Genomic DNA, 21,460 nt, shown 5'->3' with positions numbered 1-21,460 from the left:
TGAACCATCGGAATTCTGGTATAGAATTTATGTGCTGCAATGATAATAGAGCAAAAGACACACAATTGATGGACGGAATGCAGAACAAATCAAAACATTCACCCCCAGCCAAGAGATCTGGGTTGAATCCATCATTATGCTAGTTGCTAGTTTTGCCGCCATCTTAGGGAAGGTGCTGGGTGACGGTGCATTTGGCCGGACGATCCCACCCCCGGACAGCATAAAATGACATCACACTCTTGACAGCGCAGCGGACGATCTCAGCGGGCGCGCCTAAGGCAAGCCCGTCTGCGCCCGTCCGGGCCCAGGGCCACACTCCCTGCCCAAAATCTTCCTGACAGAGGGCAGCTGAGTTACTCCAGCCAGGAGCACCTATCGCTAAGACCCAGAGCTACATGTCCCATTATCGAGTTACAGAAGGAAGGTAAAAACTGTCCATCCTGCTTGCGCGCTTTTGCATTCGCATCTACCGGGGACCCAAACCTGCCCCAAAACCAGTCCAAGATACCAAATCATAGAAACAACACTATCTAGGCTAGCTTAATCAATGTCAGGTTCTTGGTTAAACACAACATCCACACAGCGGAACTGATTGAAAGCCAAAATATTGACCTACTATTTGTTACGGAAACCTGGGCAGATGAAGCCTCGGATGCCGATCTGACCTTGGCTATCCCCGAGGGCTTCTCCATTTATAGAGCCGACAGGAAAATGAAACGCGGGGGAGGTTTAGCAATCATAGCAAAAGAGGGGCTTAGGATCAAGAGTTCAGAAAAAGGGAGTAACCCGGAATGTGAAACCCTGATCTTTCAGATTAAGATCACAAACAATTACACGTTCAATGGCCTATTAATTTAGAGACCACCCTGTGCCAAAACGCCTCTAATTGAGCTACTAAGTCCGTTCTTAGAATCTAGTGTGATAGGCCCTGACTACACAATTCTAGGAGACTTTAACCTACACTTGGAGAAAACTTCTGATCCCAAGGTAGCTTCATTCAAGGATGCATTGGCAAACTTTGCCTTGAACCAAAAGGTATACCCCGACACTCATTGTGCTGGCCATACCTTAGATGGTATTTTCACCTCATGTCAGAGCCTAAACAAAATTGGCACTCTCCCGGTTCCATGGTCAGACCACAAGCTGGTCTTCTTCTTATTAGAAATTAAAGAAGACACAGGGAGGCCCGCTGAAATTCTTAGGAACACTACATATCCCGACTGGTCAAAAGTCAACCCTCAGGCTCTTCTTGACACACTCCGCTCATCCTACCCAGTTCTTGATGCGGACAGCAATACAGCCTGTAAGCAATTTAATGGGTGGTTGGATGCCCCAGTTCAGGTCACTTCCCACAAAGGAGAGTGACTTTCAAAGGGAAAACCCCCTCACATCCATGGTTCTCAGAAGCACTGAAGGCACAGAAACAGACGTGCAGAAGGGCAGAGAAAATGTGGAGAACCAATTACGACACCAAGCTCAAACAGGAATATAAAGCAGTCCTAGCCAGCTATAAAAAATTAACAATGACGGAAAAAAGCAAATACTTTGTGCAAAAAATCAATGAGTCAAAAAATTCTAGTAAAGCTCTCTTTGCCACTGTAAAAAAAACTATCAAAAATTGGAAACAATAGTTCGGAAGCAATGTCGTAACACATTGGGTGAACTCTTTGTCAACAAGGTATCCTAAGTTTATGATTCCTTTAAAAGTCACCACCCAGATAACGCAGCCCAGGCTCTCTCACACCTAACAAATCTAGCGGAACAATCAGCCCAATTCACACTGTTCCATTTCATCCCTCCTACAGCAGGAAAATTCGGCAAGAGGTGCTTACCACTAATTCAGGCAGTCCAATGGACCCTTGCCCGCCTAAAGTAATGCAAGTCCAATCCATACTACACAATGCCACACGATTCCACTCAACGTCATATAATTTGGAATAAGAGCTGGGTAACAACGCAGTCACGCATAGCAAATGTCATTTCTTTTTACAGGAGGCTTTAGAGGTGGGGCTTCTTTATCTATTTCAATACCACGGGAGGGGATTGGTGTGGGAGGAGTGTGAAAGGGACTGTGTGTGTTTCGGGAGGGGGCGGGTTGAAGAACAGAACACGCTGATGTCACGAGGGGGGATATTTCAGCCGAGCGTCCTGGACATGAATAATGTCCCAACTGTGGGTAGCATGAAAGCGGAGGGGGAGGCGGGGCTTTTAGAGATAGTTAGAGACGGAGACAGGACGGTTGGAGAGGGTAAACAATCCCGCGACCACGAAGAGGCAGAGTTAAGAGGGGTTTGAGGGACAGACTGCCAAGCACAGAGACAGCTCACTGGGTAGCGGCGCACACGCCCTGTGGCCACAAAATACCAGAGAAACTGGCAGCCGTAGAGAGAGTCGGGCACAGAGACAGCCCCGCCTACGGAGGGCGGTGGAATGCTGGTAGCCCACAGACTAGTGGGCAGAGGAGGGAGCGCTAAATAACACTACGTGGGTAGCTTTGTAGTGTAGTTCCTATATTCCCAATAGGCATCTGCGCATTGGAATAATATAGACACCAGTGTAGACCTGGAACTGAGGTCACCTAGGTCTCTGCTGACTATATTAGACTTAAGTGTTTACCAGCTAGCTCAGAGGTCACTAGAAACTTTCTCGAATGTGCAAGAGGGTTTTACGCCTCCTACTTAGACTAGAAGGGATTAGTTTCTGACAACCATACAACATGACAACTTTGCATCTCCGTGAGTTGGGAGGGAATCTCCAGAGTCGTGGAAAACAATAGAGGGGATGTTTCACTCAGTAAGTTCGTGCATGCTTAGTTTCACCAGAATATTAGAGAAAGAGAGACGGGCGTTTTCAATAAAAGATGGTATTTATTAAACAGTCTGTTTTCTCGTACATGAGAAGTGAATTGCTACGATCGCAATACTTGTCATAAAGTAAAGTGCGTACAGTACAAAGAGTAGGATAAAATAATATTGTAAAAGCATAATATAGTTTCTAAGCCATAAGATGCATCTAAGACGGTTTAAAATATATACTGTAATAAAATACGAAACTTCCTCAACTGGTGCTTCTAAGTTACGCCTACCCCGGTGTACCTAACCTAAGTCTAGTACTGGGTTGAAGTAAGTGAGAAGTACTTTAAGTTAAATCGTTTTGCTAAAAATTTATAAAACCAAGAATTCTCTCAGCGTCTAACCAGCTCCATACCTTATCTAGAATGCGAGAGGACTTGTATCTCACTCGGAACTCGATCTCCCGGCTTCCCGCGAGAGCAGTCGGGAAACACCGGAGCTGGATTTCTCGGCTGGAGAAAAGACAGCGTCTTTCCCAGTGCGTCGGACAGGAGGGTCGCCTTCCTTCAGCTTCAGTAGGACATCGGGCGTGAAGACGGTCGATCTGCTCCATGAATACCACCGTGTGTTTTACTGGAAAAAACCTGGGCATATTTATACTGTACAGGTGCCTGGCTTGATGTCAAGAGGTGGACAAGTTATCGTCAATGTAGACATGTTAACGTCAATGTAGACAGGTTAACATCAAGGTAGACATATTAATGTCAAGGGTGGACATATTAACGTCACTATATGCACGAAGTGCGTCTATCCCTCCATGGGTCGGGTACAAATCAATACTGAAGACATGGGTAAAATCCCCCGGGACTTACAGTGGGCTGATTTTGTCTCAGAGCCAGTTTTGTACTTTCTAGGGGCTTGGTGGAAGAGGAAACGCCATGTAAGGAGTGCGTCGACTCTTACTCTAATATGGGCTTGATTCTAATGTCCACATAGGGGTTTGAATGATTGAATCCGTTATCGGACATGAATCGGGCAATTTAGATTAGGGACCTAGATAAGAACATGACAGCTTGGGGTGCAGAAAGAAAGTGCCGTAGAAGATGGGTCTTAAGAGATACGAACTCGGCTGTTGAAAAAAGCCCAGCGCTGATCGAAATCCTAAGAGGCGTACCAGGGCATCATAAGAAAGCGGGCAGAGTAACAATGGATGAGGGAAGGACGGGTAACAGAATACGAGGAAGGAGGGCAGAGGGGCGGCAGGCCACAAGAGGAAATATGCTGGTGAGGAAGGAGGGAGAAGCACAGAAACGAGCGAGAAAAGGGGCTGGCGAGGGTGAAAGAAACGGTCAGTTCACTCGGAAGGGAGGGATCGTCGAAAAAGGGTTGTGAAGGAACAGCATACGAGGACAGAGACGAGAACAGCACAAGCAGGAAGTGGTATAAGGGAGGGGGTGGCAAATGATGAGCACTGTCGCGGCCACTTTGATGTTCTCAGTGCCACGCGGCTCACTGAGAACAACAAAGCGGCCGCGAAAGTGCTCTCAATGGCTGCAGGCTGACAAATGGTGCACGCGCCCGGCGCATATGCACTGTATCTCATCCGGCTGCAGCCTTTGGGAGCACTTTTGAAAACCCTTACTAAACTCTCACAGAGCAACGCATGTGCGTTAGCTCAGCGAGACCTAAAAAGGAACAGGACCTGCACTACACTCCCAACATGTTCCAGGAGGAATGTTGCTCCATCAGGTGATTATCAGAAGTTTGATAACAACAAGAATAGTGCACAGAGGGAGTCAAATGTTGAAGTTGAAGAGACAAAAAAAACTGAGATCAAGAAAGGGAAAAGAGAAAGAAGAAACAGCGGAAAAGGAAACTTAGAGGTATAGGAATCCTTACCTGACAGTTATATTATATTTTGTTCCTCCGAGGGTGGCAGCCACGCTGCACTGCCTGGTCATCACCAGAATATCTTGAAAGGAAGTAAAGAAATAGTTTTGCTTTAGACGATTACATTTCATCCCATCTTCCAAATAACCGTCCTGAACTTCCAAAACAAAAGAATCTCTTGTTCTCTGGACGCCATTGCCAAGCAACTCTGGTTATGAATAAATACTTTTTTTGGTTCAAGAACCACGATCCTTTGCTGGGAAATGTCTCTGTGAATATGGAGTGCACCCACAGTGTCAGAGAACAAACCCTAACAACCCAGTCCACGTCTTCATAACCCCCATATTTCCATTTCCAGACCATGAAACTTGCAAATCGAAACAATCTGGTTCACAAAAGGCATGTTAAAGTCCTTGTACATAATTCTGTCCACCATTCATAAATAATTCAACCAGACTCTTAGATTTTTCCAAACCATGTTCTCTGAGCAACTGCAATTCAAGCTCAAGCTGATGCAGAGTTCGAATGAATAAATGAATAAATGAATGAATGAATGCATGAATGAATGAATTAATGAATACGCACTTATATAGCGCATGACTACCCGGAGGCATCCCAGCGCATTAGACAACCTAGTCATTACTCAACGGTTCAGGAAAACAAAAAGGTCTTTAAAAGTTTCCTGAACCTCAGATGGTTAACTTCCAATCGGATGGCATCGGGACGCTGGTTCCAAAATTTCGCAGCCTGTAGGGAAAAACGTCTGCCACCCATACGGGTCCTTTTGATCCTAGGGACATTCAGAAATTTCTTATTGCTGGACCTTAAAGTCCGTGGAGTTTGATGGAGTTTGAACATAGGTTGTATCAAGGCAGGTGCGGAATCTATCATCGACTTATGCACAATAGTCATAGCCTTGAACCAAATCCTTTGTTGCACTGGCAACCAGTGCAGTTGACGTAATGCTGGCTTAGTCAAGCTCCTCCTAGGGATGTCCAACAGCAGACGAGCCGCACAGTTTTGGACTGTCTGCAGGATTTTTATCGTTCCCTGAGGGGCACCCAGATAAACTGCATTCGCGTAATCCAGCCGCAATAGGATCAGGGCCTGCACCAGGAGGCGCCTGGCTTCAAACGGGAGCATCTTTCTTATTAATCTTATTAGGGCGTAACAGGTGGCTGCCACCTTACGAGATTGAACCAGGAAACTAAGAGTTGGGTCTAGCCAGACACCTAAACTCTTAATTTGTTTCTTGTGGGAAGGGGGCTGGCCAAAGCTGCTAGGCCACCAAGCATCCACAGTAGTGGGTGCATTGTGCCCCAACATCATGACCTCGGTTTTTGTACCATAAGCTTCAGGAAGGACTCGTCTATCCAATCGAGTACTTCACTTAGGCATGCAGAGAGATTATTACAAGCAGAGCCCTGACCAGAGTGAAATTACTAACTGGGTGTCATCGGCATAAGTGACCAGTTGCACCCCCCTGGGCAAAACCACCTCAGCCAACGGCCTCATGTAGATGTTAAACATGGTGGGACTAAGGGAGGATCCCTGGGGGACGCCGCAGTGCAGGGGCATCTGGGTTGAAATTACCTCCTCCTCAAAGATAGCAAAAGTTCTGTCCGTGAGAAAGGAATGAAGCAATTTCAGGGCCACACCAGATACCCCTATGTCACTTAACGTTTGAATCATGACTGTATGATTGACAGTGTCGAAGGCTGCGCTTAGGTCTAATAGGATGATGGCTGCACAGCTTCCAGCATCCACAATTTTCCTGGCTTCTTCGACCACTGCAATGAGGGCGGTCTCTGTGCCCTGTTTGCGCCTAAAGCCCGTCTGGGTGGGGTGTAAGGATTTGTGGTTTTCCAGGAAGGTGGAAAGTATAGCGTTCACATGTTTTTCCACCAGCTTACTAATGCCCTGCAGCAAGGAAATGGGGCGATAATTTGTCCAGTCCTCCGGGTCTAGATTCGTTTTTTTTTAAAATAGCCTTCCACTCGCCTGCTTCCAAGGAGGTGGAACAAGACCCGATGCCATGGAAGAATTAATTACCTCCTGAATGACTGGCGCCACCGTCTCTGATACCCTCTTAAGAATGGTACGGGGAGCAGCATTGGCGGGGGACCCGGACTTAAGATTTCCCTGCAGTAACTGCAGTGTCGAGCAGTCGAGCGGATTAAACTCCTCAAGCCTAGTCATCCCAAGAGGGGGAGGGAGGAGTGGTACCGGGTCAACCTGCTGAAACAAGGAGTAGATTTTGGCCACTTTAGTAGCAAAATAATTTGCTAATTCATCGCAACGTTTATGTGCGAGTAGTGGCTCACTGAATGCTGACCAATGGGAGCAACAAGGCATCAATGTGTTGGCGCTTTGAATTTATAAATTATTTAAAGGTGTGATGCGGAGGGTCAGTGTCTTGTGAGCCCTACAGGACGGCGACCCAAGGACTATAATTTGGAATAAATCCTTCGCAAGACAAAGCTAGGAATATTGAAATGTTGAGACCTCCATTGAAGTCAACGGAGCAGCAGCAGCCTCTAAAAACGGATATAGGCCCGCTGCTCTCAACATCACAATGTCCTAAAACACAGCCTCTGCCTTTCTCTTTCCCCTGCCTCTCCAAAATATATGGATTGGGCAGGAGAAGGCAGAGGATAGAGCCTGCAGCAGGGCACACAAGAGCCTCCCCCCCTTCCTCCTCGCAGTGTCACTGGCATCTAGGAAGGAGGTGGGGTTCTGCTCATCTCTTGCATCTCTCCGGCTCATCTGAATGATGAAAAGCAGTTTAGCCGAGCCCAGGGAGAACCAGGGGCTGACTTCAGCCTCCTTTCACAGCTATTGTTGTGAATTTTCAACAATTAACCGCCATGGTCCTGCATGCAGCTGTTAACTGTTCAACATTACCACTTACAGCAGTTCGGAGTACCGGAGGTGTTTCAACCCCCTCGGTCTCTGGGACACCGTTGTTTTATTAATAAACACATTCTGCCCTCATGGGGCAAACAGTGTAATGACCTTATAGTTAGCCGTAGCAGGCAATACTGCCCATTAAAGGATCGCTCCCTTGATAAAGGCCATTGCCTTTGGAGCTACAACAAGCTTCAAAGCTATATTAAAGGTTTCAAATAATTACTGAAAGCATAAACATGGTTACTCAGTCAGAGAAATAATTATCATAATATTTGCAGGAGAATCACATAAAGGTAACTGCTAAAGTATATCAAAAGCCAGAATCAGAAATAACTCTATCTGTAAAGTCAATAGACAGACCACAACAACAAATGTGTGCTACGAAATAAGAAAAACTGTTTCTATAATATCAAATAGCAAACTGCCATAGAATTTGCTTAAGTAAAAATCAAGGAAAAGTTCTTAAGTACAAAATCAGTAAGAGGACTGACATGTAGTTTGACTATAGGAAAACTGTAAAATAAAAAATTGCAGGAAATATCCCAAAACAGTACATTTTATAAGTTTTAAGACAGAGAGAACATATTATTGACATGGTTCATGATGAAATAAAAATGACAGCAACCAATGAATGTTCATGAAAACATGGCACAACAAAATGTAGTTAAGTAAACCACACCTACAAAATGAATAATTAATTGTGACTTTTCCCCTAAAAGCCACAAGTCATTTTACAAGGTTATTCCCTAACATAATAACTGGATCTTAATCACAGTTTAAGTTTCTGGCCATTCATAATTGACCCAATTTGTACGGGAACATTTGCCTACAGCTCATTAGTTGTTTATTAGAAATAACCGAGGCTAGAGTTAACAGCTCGGCACGAGCTCTGCTAGCCTCGTATCTGTGCAACAGAAATTTTTCAGTCGAGCTGGGGGAAGCTAGTTCAAAAACTTGCAGTTCCCCTTGCGGAGTGCCCCAGGGGTCCTCTTTAAGTCCGACCCTTTTTAATTTGTATGTAGCCCCATTAGCTGAAATCATTAGGGCAGCTGGCTTCACACCAATGTATTACGCCGACGACACCCAGATTGTGGTGTCTATTAGCAAGGATGTGAAAGAGACAGCGGAGAAATTCAGATCCTGCATGGTACAAGTCAGACAATGGATGCTCACCAATTGTCTGAAATTGAATGGGGATAAAAGTGAGGTTCTGGTGCAAGGGGGTGATCCAAACATCTGGTCCCCGGAGTGGTGGCCTGATAGCCTGGGCAGCTGTTCGGTTCCAGCAGAGAAGGTCAAAAATCTGGGTATGACCTTAGATATCATTCTTTCCTTCGACGCCCAGGCCAGTAAATTGGCTTCGGCAGTCTGGTTCATTTTAAAAATGATTAAAAAACTATTGCCCTTCATCCCAAAGGATGCCAGGAAAAAGATGGTAACTGCCCTTGCCCTGTCTAGGATAGACTATGGGAATGCCCTGTATGCCGGAGCTAAGCTGCAAATTCTATCAAAACTTCAGCGTCTGCAGAATGCAGCTGCAAGGCTGGTGCTAGACATTCCTAAACACGAGCCAATTACCCATAAATTAAAATCCCTGCACTGGCTCCCTATCGTCAAAAGGATTCAATTTAAATCACTGTGTCTGGCCTACGAGGCGCTCCAGGGGTCTGGCGCTCAGTTCTTAAAGACCCGTCTGAAACAGTATGAACCCTCCAGGCTTCTTTTTTTCCAGTCAAGCCAAATTGATCCTGGTGCCCAGATTCAAAAGAGCCAGATGGGGAAGCAGAAGTTTCCTTCTACATACAGCAAAAGTTTGGAACCTGCTTCCAATTTCTATAAAAAACAGTCCATCCCTGCTTTCTTTTAGAAAAGCAGTGAAAACCTGGCTTTTCACGGTAGTCTGCTAGAGGGCTTGATCAGGCCAGAAAACCTTCTTCTGTCTTAGCGCCAAGATGCCCTCGGGCATTCGCGCGCTCTATAAAATAATACATCAAATCAAATCAAATTAAACCTGCACTCCTTTCCCAAGAGGGGTGGGTTGGGAGCTCCCGTCAGTCTGACTGTGGAACGTGTAGGACATTTATTGATTAAAAGTGATGCTAGATTCCCATTTACTTCTTTTACAAAAGAGCCACTCTGGGTGACCTCTAGGACTGCACCAAGCATGCAATCCTTCTCCCGTCTCAGGCACCGTCATTGTGTCTGATTCAGTCCAGTAGAAACTCCAAGTGTAGATGCAAGTTGTGAAAAATCCTTTTTAATCACTGAAGAATTTTGTTGAAATCCTGAATTTGTTGAGAATTTGGCGTTCTATTCTGCACTGGGCTGTGGGACCATCGGGACTGAAGGCATGTTCCAATTGATCTGCCTTTGATTCTGCATGCTCGGCACAGAGGCCAGTTGGGCTGGGACCATCGGGACTGAAGGCATGCTCCAATATATCTGCCTTTGATTCTGCATGCTCGGCACAGAGGCCAGTTGGGCTGGGACCATCGGGACTGAAGGCATGCTCCAATATATCTGCCTTTGATTCTGCATGCTCGGCACAGAGGCCAGTTGGGGTGGGACCATCGGGACTGAAGGCATGCTCCAATATATCTGCCTTTGATTCTGCATGCTCGGCACAGAGGCCAGTTGGGCTGGGACCATCGGGACTGAAGGCATGCTCCAATATATCTGCCTTTGATTCTGCATGCTCGGCACAGAGGCCAGTTGGGCTGTGGGACCATCGGGGCTGAAGGCATGTTCCAATATATCTGCCTTTGATTCTGCATGCTCGGCACAGAGGCCAGTTGGGCTGGGACCATCGGGACTGAAGGCATGCTCCAATATATCTGCCTTTGATTCTGCATGCTCGGCACAGAGGCCAGTTGGGCTGGGACCATCGGGACTGAAGGCATGTTCCAATATATCTGCCTTTGATTCTGCATGCTCGGCACAGAGGCCAGTTGGGCTGGGACCATCGGGACTGAAGGCATGCTCCAATTGATCTGCCTTTGATTCTGCATGCTCGGCACAGAGGCCAGTTGGGCTGGGACCATCGGGACTGAAGGCTTGCTCCAATTGATCTGCCTTTGATTCTGCATGCTCGGCACAGAGGCCAGTTGGGCTGGGACCATCGGGACTGAAGGCGTGTTCCAATATATCTGCCTTTGATTCTGCATGCTCGGCACAGAGGCCAGTTGGGGTGGGACCATCGGGACTGAAGGCATGCTCCAATATATCTGCCTTTGATTCTGCATGCTCGGCACAGAGGCCAGTTGGGCTGGGACCATCGGGACTGAAGGCATGCTCCAATATATCTGCCTTTGATTCTGCATGCTCGGCACAGAGGCCAGTTGGGCTGGGACCATCGGGACTGAAGGCGTGTTCCAATATATCTGCCTTTGATTCTGCATGCTCGGCACAGAGGCCAGTTGGGCTGGGACCATTGGGACTGAAGGCATGTTCCAATATATCTGCCTTTGATTCTGCATGCTCGGCACAGAGGCCAGTTGGGCTGGGACCATCGGGACTGAAGGCATGCTCCAATTGATCTGCCTTTGATTCTGCATGCTCGGCACAGAGGCCAGTTGGGCTGGGACCATCGGGACTGAAGGCGTGTTCCAATATATCTGCCTTTGATTCTGCATGCTCGGCACAGAGGCCAGTTGGGCTGGGACCATTGACTGTGACATCCCATTCTGGCCATCTGATTCATGTTTCAGTTTCCCAGGTTCCTGCAAACATCGCACAGATCATGTCTTATTCTGCACATTATTAGTGTTTGAGGTATTTAAATTGCCAAAACATCTGTGTTGGGTTTATATCTGTATATATACATCTGTTTTGGGTTTATATCTATAACTAGAATCAGAAACAACACTATTACACTTAGCAATTCTTCTTACATTCCACAACTTTCCATCTTGAGTAATTACAGAATTACTAAACACTTTTTTGATTTGTATAGGTTTACCAAACTTACATTACCCTTTCATCATCAGACCTGGTCTCATAATCCTTATCCAATCACCCACAACAAAATTATGAGTTTTGACCTTCCATTTTTTACTGTACCAACTCACGGTCTTGTGTTGCTTTGCTTCTACTCTCTTAGCTGTATCATGTACACATTCTTTAATGTCCAGTTTACCGTAACACTTTTTCTTAAACCACCATGGACACATTTTTGAAGCTGGATCTCTTCCTTTGAGTAGTTTAAATGGACTACGCTCTGTTGTTGTATGGGGTGTAATTTGATACACCCACAATCTCTCTCTGAACTCATTCATCCATTCACCACGCGTTCTCACCACATCTGTTATATATGACTTCAACACCCTATTAAACCGTTCCACCTGGCCATTCTCATGTGGTTCATATAATGATATACACTTGTGTGTAATACCATGTTCCTTTAAGAAATTCTCAATTTCTAATGATTTCAATTGCACCCCATTGACCGTAACTAACACAGAAGGACAACCTTCTCGAGCAAATATCTCTTTAAAAAAACAATCACCGCATTGGTAGTGGCATTGGGTACAAATTTTACTTCTGGCCATTTTAAGTGGAAATCAATCAACACTAGCGCATATTGTGAATTTTCTGGTAAATTCTTAAATGGGCCTGAAATATTAAAGGCTAACTTTTGCCACTGCATGTCTGGCCACTTAACAACCTTTAAAGGTGGAATATTAGTTTTTAGCATTTTCTTACTCGACACACACTCTTACATTCTCTTACTGTCCTATCTATAAATGCATCCATTCCAGGCCACCAAAAGAAACTCCTAATCAACCTCTTCATAGAAGATATACCGGGATGTGTCTTATGAGACAACTTGAGTATGACATCCTATACCTTGTGGTGGAACACATTTGCCTGACTTAAACAAAAAAACATTTTCCCATTCCAATTCATCCGCCACCCTTGCAAATGGTAAGAGCTCTTCTTTAATAAAAAAAATTTTAGGCCATCCTTCCATTTTATATTTTTTAAGAGTACTCCACCTATCCTCTATCCTGACACAACTGTCCCACTTCTCCTCTGTAATCTCTTGAAAATGGTCACCCATCACATCAGCAATAAATTCTCCTTCCTTAACCACATCCACCTTGTCCTGTTCACACAGCAGACGAGATAGAAAATCGGCAGTGGCATTTTTCTTTCCTGGAACATACTCTGTGCTAAAATTGTACTCCTGCAATCTTGATGATAACCTCGCAATCCTGGCAGTAGAATGCCAACCGCCACCTGTGGACAATATATTAACTAGCAGTTTATGGTCTGTCCTAAGGATAAATCTACAACCCCACACATATAACCTGAAATGTTCCACCGCCCACACACACGCGAGCAATTCTCTCTCAATTGCTGCATATTTCCGTTCACACTTGTTCAATGTGCGTGAGGCAAAAGCCACGCACAACTCCTCTTTTCCTTCTCTTTGGGACAGAATGCCCCCTAAACCATATAAACTGGCATCCACCGTGATTATGCACTCTTTCTTCATTCTAATGGGTTTCAATGTAGGAGCATTAATTATATCCATCTTTATACATTCAAAAGCCTCCTGTTGTTCATTTGACCACACATTTTGTCTTAATAAAACCCGCAATGGTTCCATTTTAGTCGCAAAATTTTCCACAAACTTACTGTAATATTTACACATACCCGTGAACGATAACAACTGATCCCTATTAATAGATTATGGGGCTTTAACAATTTCATCTACATTAGTCTTCTTTGGAACAATTCCATTTCCAGACAATGTGTGACCCAAATACTCGACTGTATGTTTGAAAAGATAACATTTGTGTGCCCTCAATGTGAGACCATGGCTCTCTAACCTTTTGCAAACTTCATCTAAATGAAATACATGCTGAGTTTCGTTCCTTGAGAAAATTAAAATATCATCCTGGAAGCATTTGACAAATTCATCCAAATCTCTAAATATCTGGAACATCACTCTTTGGAACACTGACGCCGCCGACGCCAGGCCAAATGGCATTCTCGTATATTGGTATAGGCCAAAAGGCGTAATTAACGCTGTGAGTTTCTTTGACTCCTCCTCAAGTTCTATTTGGTGGTATGCTGATCACAAATCTAACGTTGAAAATATCTGGGCTCCCTCAAACATTGATACAACTTCGTTAATATTTGGCATTGGGTGACAATCTATGACAATATTAGAGTTGAGAGCTCTAAGGTCAACACATACTCTCAATTTTTGATCCGGTTTGCGGACCAAAACTATGGGGGAAACCCACTCAGCCGATTCAATAGTTTCAATAATCCCCTCATCTGATAATTCTTTAACATATCCTTCAATTCTTGTCCTACACTAATTGGAACTCCCCTAATTTTTTGTTTGATAGGTGTGGCATTTTCCTTTAAAACTATTTTATGATAGAAATCCTTTAATTTCCCTAACTTGTCACAAAACACATTCTTGTAACTGTTTACCAATTTCTTCTCTTTATCATTACAGTTATCGTTGTTACCAATGGTGGCAATCTGATATAGTGTATCATCACATAAAGAACTTAAAGAACTACCGCCCCATCTCACTCCTCCATTCCCTGCCAAAGTCATTGAGAAAGCCGTCAATAATCAGCTCGCCGCCTTCCTTGAATCCAACAGGTGCCTCGCGCCCTCATAGTCTGGCTTCCGAGCCAATCACAGCACCGAAACCGCCCTCATCGCAGCTACAGACAACATCCGAACGCTACTCTAAACTCCAAACTCTACAAAGAGGCCATTAAATCAGCCAAAGCTTCTTACTACGACACACGAATACAAGAAGCATCTAATTCAGCCCGAGAATCTTTTTTAATCGTCAAAGAGCTGACCAAAGTCCCCATCACCTCCCCCTCCAACACCCCCAAAGTTGACAGAAGTAATGAGCTAGCTAACTTCTTCAACGAGAAAATCACCCGCATCCTGGCATCCCTCCCACCCCCCAGCTCCCCTAGCCTCACGGAAAGTAGTACTTCTCTCGAACAGACTGAAAGCATCTGTCGTCCATCGCTTCAGACTTTTCGACCTGTCACCCCCGCAGAGGTTGAGCGAACCCTAGTAAAAATGAAAAGTGGATCCCCTTTGGACCCAGCCCCTATCAGGTTCCTCAAGACCGTAGCCTCAGTAATTGTCCCTACCATTACGGACCTTATCAACTGTTCGTTTTCCCACGGAACCGTCCCCGACAGCTGGAAGAGTGCTGTGGTCAAAGCACTCTTAAAAAAACCCCAGCTAGATCCATCAGACCTGTCCAATTACAGACCAATATCCCTACTCCCTGGCATTAGTAAAGTCACCGAGAAACTGGTAAACATCCAACTATCCCAGTTCCTTGAATCGAATAAACTGCTCCGACAATCCCAAACCGGATTCCGCCCAGGCCATGGAACGGACACCGCACTCCTTGCAGTTATTGAAGAGGCAAGGGGCTTACTGGATTCAGGAGGATCAGTGGCAGTGATCCTCCTGGATCTAAGTGCAGCCTTTGACACGGTCAACCACCGTGTCCTTCTGAATAGACTGGCAAATGCAGGACTTACCGGGACAGCTATCAAATGGATCGAATCCTTTCTTACAGGACGCACTTTTCAAGTGTGGGACGACAGCCATCACTCATCCACCCTCCCACTCACTAGCGGCGTCCCCCAGGGCTCTTCCCTAAGCCCGACGCTTTTTAATGTCTATATGGCCCCCCTTGAGGACGTGGTAACACCATTTAACATCAAAATGGTGAGTTACGCCGACGACACCCAACTAGTCGTCTCCTTGTCCCAGCTGATTGACCATCCTGAAAATCTAACTAACTGCCTCATAGATATCCACAACTGGATGAATGATTCATCACTGAAATTGAATGGGACTAAAACAGAGGTAATGCTACTCGGCAAGCAATGGACAACTATCCCTCCTACACTATGGCCCGATGTGTTCGGAGAAATTCCCCCCCCTAAATCTGAAATCAAGACACTCGGGGTGTGGCTTGAGCCACAGCTTACGATGAAAACCCAGGCAACCAAAACCTCGGGCACATGTTTTGGGCTCATGCGCTCGACCCGTAAAATCCTGCCGTTACTCCCACCTATGTCCAGAAAGCTCCTTATCCAGGGCCTAGTGTTGTCCCGTTTGGACTACAGCAATCTGGTCTACCTGGGAGCCCCCGAGGCTACCATCACGAAACTCCAGCGGACACAGAACGCGGCAGCACGCATGATTACCAACACCCCCTCCAGAATATCCGCCAAGCCAGCCCTCAAAACCCTGCATTGGCTCCCCGTGCGCCAAAGGGTGCATTTTAAAGCAATGTGTACGACACACAAGCTTTACAACGGATCTGGTCCGGCGATCCTCAGTAAATTGATCACACCTTATACAGCAACCAGATCACTTCGATCTCAAAATGAGAATCTAGTCCGCATTCCCAGATTCAAAAAAGCCCGCACAGGAGGTCGACAATTCTCCGTTCAGGCGGCTAAGGGCTGGAACGCACTCCCTCGCGCCCTCAGACTGGAATCCAACTTCCTTGCTTTCCGCAAAAAACTAAAGACCCATCTGTTTCCCAAATAACACCCTTCGGCTGCCTTCCCTCTCAATAGGATTTCATGTTACATAGCGCGGGGATGCCCTTGGGTCACCAGGCGCTTTAGAAATCGCTAAAATAAATAAATAAATAAATACTGGACAACGGAGAAACAGTTGCCCTCATCCTACTCGACCTCTCCGCCGCCTTCGACACAGTCTGTCATAGCACCCTCATACAACGCCTCAGCAACGTCGGAATACAAGGAAAAGCTCTCTCGTTCCTCGCCCGAAGGACTCGGAGAGTACGCCTCCCCCCATTCAAATCAGAGGCCACTGAAGTCATCTGCGGCGTTCCACAAGGATCATCTCTCAGTCCCACCCTCTTCAACGTTTACATGAGTCCCCTCGCATCCATCGAGCAACAACACAACCTCAACATCATCTCCTACGCAGACGACACCCAGCTGATCCTCTCCCTCACCAAAGACCCAAACACCGCCAAAAACCAATCTACACGAAGGAATGAAAGAAGTAGCCGAATGGATGAAGAACAGCCGTTTAAAACTAAACTCTGACAAAACGGAAGTCCTCATTTTAGGATCATCCCCCTCTTCCTAGGACGACTCATGGTGGCCACCGGCCCTGGGCACAGCACCCATACCTACAGATCACGCCCGTAACCTGGGCTTCATCCTAGACTCCTCCCTCTCGATGACCAGACAAGTCAACGCCGTCTCATCTTCATGCTTCAACATCCTGCGCATGCTCAAAAAAATCTTCTGTTGGATCCCCACCGAAACAAGAAAGACAGTCACCCACTCACTGGTCACGAGCTGACTGGATTATGGAAATACCTTTTACGCCGGAACCACAGCCAAACTACAAAAAAAACTCCAACGCATCCAAAACGCCTCAGCCAGACTCATATTGGACATCCCCCGTCAAGCTCACATTTCCAGCCACCTGAAAGACCTCCACTGGCTCCCCGTCAACAAGAGAATAACGTTCCGTCTCCTCACCCACGCACACAAGGCCCTCTACGACCTAGGACCCGAATGCCTCAACACAAGACTGTCCTTCTACACACCCACCCGCCAACTACGATCATCCAATCAAGCCCTCGCCGCAATTCCGCGCATCCATAGATCCACCGCGGGAGGAAGATCCTTCTCCTACTTAGCGGCGAAAACCTAGAATCCTCTCCCCACTCACCTCCGCCTTACACAGAACCACCTCTCCTTCAGAAAGCAGCTTAAAACCTGTCTATTCGATAAGTAATGCACCCACCCTCCCTCAAGCGCCTTGAGACCCTCTGGGTGAGTAGTGCGCTATACAAATTCCTGAACTTGAACTTGAACTATAAAGTGACTGGTTCTTTTGCTCTTGGATTCAATATAATTCCTAGTTTATATTGATCACGCCATCCCAGGACATTAACCCATTTGCTTGCAATGTACAGTTTAATATCAGTACTCCTATGCTTAAAACAGATTCTCACTCCAAAGTAACCCTCAACTTCAATCTGATTGCCTTCAAAACTTTCAGCCAAAAAGTCAGATGGTACTAAATTCTCTAAACACAATTGTTTGTTCAACTGCTCTACAAAATATTGATGCGTGATAATTGTCCACTGGGACCCTGAATCTACCATTAACACTATGTTCACTCCACAAACTCTAAAATCGCTATTAGGTGATTTCCTAATATAATCAGGAACTCCATCAATAATAGAAACAACAAAACATCTATCTACTTTGTCTGTTTCATGTACAAGATTAGGCCTGTTTACTTCATTATTCGCAACACATGACACTGCACCTCTGGAGGGTGTAACATTACGTCTAATGTCCCTACATACACTTGTGAAGTGCCCTACTCTACCACAGTTCCTACATTCCTTGTTGATTGCAGGACAACCCGGAAATGATGCTAAATGAGACTTATTGCCACATTTAAAACAAACCGCATTGTTCCGTGTTGACCCTTGAACATTCCTGTACATATTAGTGTTCGAACTTCCTCGATAGTTGTGTTGGAAACGTGTGGGTTGTCGTTGCATTTGGTTCTCATTTTTTGGTTTAATATAACAAACCTCCTCCTCTGCCATTTTTTATTTGCATTGTCTTTGACAACCTCCATCCATTTTTCCGACTGTTCTAATGCCTTTGCTTCTGAATTTGCCTCAGCCAAACTAGGATTTCCTAAAACCCATAATCTTTCCTGTATTTTTTTATTTTTAACATGTACTATGATTTGATCTCTTATCATTTCATCCGTTAACAATCCAAAATTACAATGCAAAGATAAAGATCTCAATCCTGTGAGGAAGTCATCGAAACTTTCATCATATTTTTGCTCTCTAGTATAGAACTTGAATCTGTTTAAAGCAATACTTGTAACAGGCTTAAATCTTTTTTCTGTTCTTAATAAAGCCTCATTATACACATTCAAATTATCACCGCTTCCATAGCTCTGGGAAGTAATTTGAGGCAATGATCTAAAAATAACTTGCCCCTCCGAACCTAAACAATGCAAAAAAATACTTTTCTTTCTTTCTGCCCTCATGCGTTCGCCATCTTTAGCCTTCATGTTTGTGATAAATTCTTCCTTCCATCTCGCCCAAGGCATGGGAGGATCACCCTTGGACTGCAAAAACTTTGCTGGGTGTCAAATTGCATAGTTACACGTTGTATTCAGAAAATGTAACTAGCAGAATTAAATACAGTATATATGCATCAACTAAGTTTTAAATGTGTAACAGTTTCAGTTTTTAACGTCTTTATTTCGAATTTTCTTCATAAAAGACATACATAATAATACAAACCATATAACAGAATCATGAAAATTTTATACAGACAAGAAAAAATTTGTTTAAAAAAGCTCAATTAAATATACATAGGAAGACGTCTATAAAAATGTTAAAACATTTGTATATGAAAAAGACAATTCATTAATACTGCCCAAATATAATAGGCTAACAGACTAATTAGATTTTTTTAGCTCGTAGTGCTACGAACATGCCTAGATCTGATTAACCAGGCCCACCCAAGGAATTTTGCCAGACCTATGGATAACCATTCGGATGTGTTGAATCTCAGGATGGTCAATGCTTCTCTGCTCACCCGGGTGTTTAATCTATTACATATTGGCTTCAGCCACTTATGGCGTGGCTCGTGGTAAGCAGTGCATACAAATAGAAAATGACCTATAGATTCTATGCTTTCAGTACAACAGGGACATGAAGTGGACTCCGACTTCTGCCAACCACTAGTAAAATCCCTTAATGGCAATGTACCTATACGAAACTGATGGTAAATTTTCCTGTCTAAGCTTTTAAGGATTACATCCCAATAGGTCTCTGTGTGTGGAACTACTTTATGAATCAAAAACAGGCCTGTCAGGTTAGGTTTCTCCGAAAGCGCAACGTGTTCTTCTTTTACCCTGGACCAAAAGAGAAGTTTAAAATCTTTCTTTGAGGGAAAGATGTGAGAACCCGGCTCGGACCAAAGCAAAGGAAGGCCCATTCCAATGAGAGTATTCTTAATTGTCTTAAACCATGGTATTTCCCCTGCCCCCTGTTGCGCTCTTACATCCTGTATCTCCTGGGCAAACATGGCAAGTTCCGGGGTAGACCATATGCGTCTCCATAACGCCACCATCCTATAATGTGTAACTATATATTGTGTGATAATAGAATGATAATTCTTATACTATGACTCTTAACATATTAATATCATTTCAAAATACCCTATAATTTAAAAAAAAAATGTAAATACCACATTGTAAAGAAACACCACATTAGTTGTCCTTTGCGTTGAAATGAAGAGTAATCACCGTGTAGTATTTCTTCGTAGAACACCAGGAAGAGACGCTGGCTAACTTTGAGGAATAAATTGTTGCGTAGTGTTTATTTGAAGTTTACCAGGAAATGAAGAATAAATTGCTGCGTAGTGTTAAACTGTAGAAAACAAGAAAAACGAAGCATTTAATGTTGTGTAGTCTTTAGATGTAAATCACCGTATTTGTTCGTGTTTTGTTTAAGAACAGTTGCCCCGGTGATAAAAATGGCCGCTGATGACATCAGTCGTAAGCGTGCTATGTCCTGACGAAGATCAACGAGCTGACTTGTGTAACGTCTCGACGGAGATCAACGTGCTGAAATCATTGCCAAAACTCGGTTGCCATGGACGTTCGTCGGTGTTGGAATTCTGCAGTGCCGCTTAACAAGCGTGAGTGAAACTCAAAAGATGCAACAAACTCCCAATGTACACGATGGGGTGCCAAAGTGATTAGAACTGTTCTGCACGGTTGGATTTAAACACGCAGGTCGTGTAACTGAACACTGTCATACATTGAAATACGAGTTTCAGCAGGTCACTTAGAAAAGCATTAAAATGACGCTGCACTGCCACGAGTAAATTATAGGCAGGAAGATAATCGCATTTAAATGTCTTTTCTTCCTTAACGATGTTAAACGATGTTGAAAGCATAAGAACAAGTAAAAACATATAATCCAAAGTATTGATGTAAGTATCTCAAAAGAAGTAATTTAAGTCAAGTATCAGTTAATAAGTAATGAAGAAATCTTCTCAATTAATCCAAATTCTTGTTAGAATACAGCAGCAGGTGCCATCAGTGCACAATTAATGAAATATAATACAACTGCCGCTGGTGCTATCCATGCACAAAAATAATTAAGCATGAATATTTTTGAAACACATTCCGTACCTGTGCTGATCAAATGATTGGAGTGTACCTTGGTTCTTCTCCCTCGTCGCCAAAATTGTTGAAATCAATCCAGGAATCAAATAAATTAAGTTGTAGTTTATTGTCCAGCACAGCATTAGTAGCCTCAATGCTTCAAGCTCCAAATGCAACTGGCACTCTATCTCTAAACCACCATTCCAGAATACAGAATGTCATTGGAATATAAACATGGTGCACGGACAGGCAGCTCAGGAACATCATGATGTCACTTGGCAAGATGTTTATGAACATAAAAGAAATATGCTAAAGAATGTAACACGTTGTGTAAGCAAAAGGCAGATAATTCAGTTTCAGATTTCTTTACACGCTTTGAGGAGGCATTCCACGACTTTAGTGGCCAGCCATTGACAGATGACACGGGTAGGCATCTGTTTGACGATAAATATGTCGCAAATCTGTTGCCAGGAATAACTAGTCGCCTAAAGGCCAGTGAGAGTTCATGGACTACATCTTCTCCGGTTTCTCTTTTGACTAAGGCGCAGTATATTGAACACCAGGAATTAGAAGCGAAGGGTAATGAGGATAAAAAGACTAAAGAGTTAAAAACGAAGGTTATGTTGGCTCAGGCTTATGGTCCG

At 44.5% G+C, this 21,460-nt stretch overlaps 1 protein-coding gene and 1 long non-coding RNA gene across 2 annotated transcripts in view; one reads left to right on the top strand and one right to left on the bottom strand.

Annotated features, from left to right (window-relative positions):
* The window catches only part of LOC147737962 (uncharacterized), a 435,987-nt gene that overhangs the window by 71,057 nt on the left and 343,470 nt on the right, over nt 1–21,460 (bottom strand). The gene's annotated exons all lie outside the window — the stretch shown is intronic.
* The window catches only part of LOC147737965 (uncharacterized), a 64,934-nt gene that overhangs the window by 24,649 nt on the left and 18,825 nt on the right, over nt 1–21,460 (top strand). Inside the window, exon 2 of the long non-coding RNA XR_015305518.1 lies at nt 20,163–20,344. This is a non-coding gene — a long non-coding RNA (uncharacterized LOC147737965). The remainder of the gene's footprint in view (nt 1–20,162; nt 20,345–21,460) is intronic.

Source organism: Lissotriton vulgaris, chromosome 1_1 (assembly GCF_964263255.1).
Source record: "Lissotriton vulgaris chromosome 1_1, aLisVul1.2, whole genome shotgun sequence".
Taxonomy (NCBI): Eukaryota; Metazoa; Chordata; class Amphibia; order Caudata; family Salamandridae; genus Lissotriton; species Lissotriton vulgaris.
This window is presented reverse-complemented; position numbering and strand designations above follow the sequence as displayed.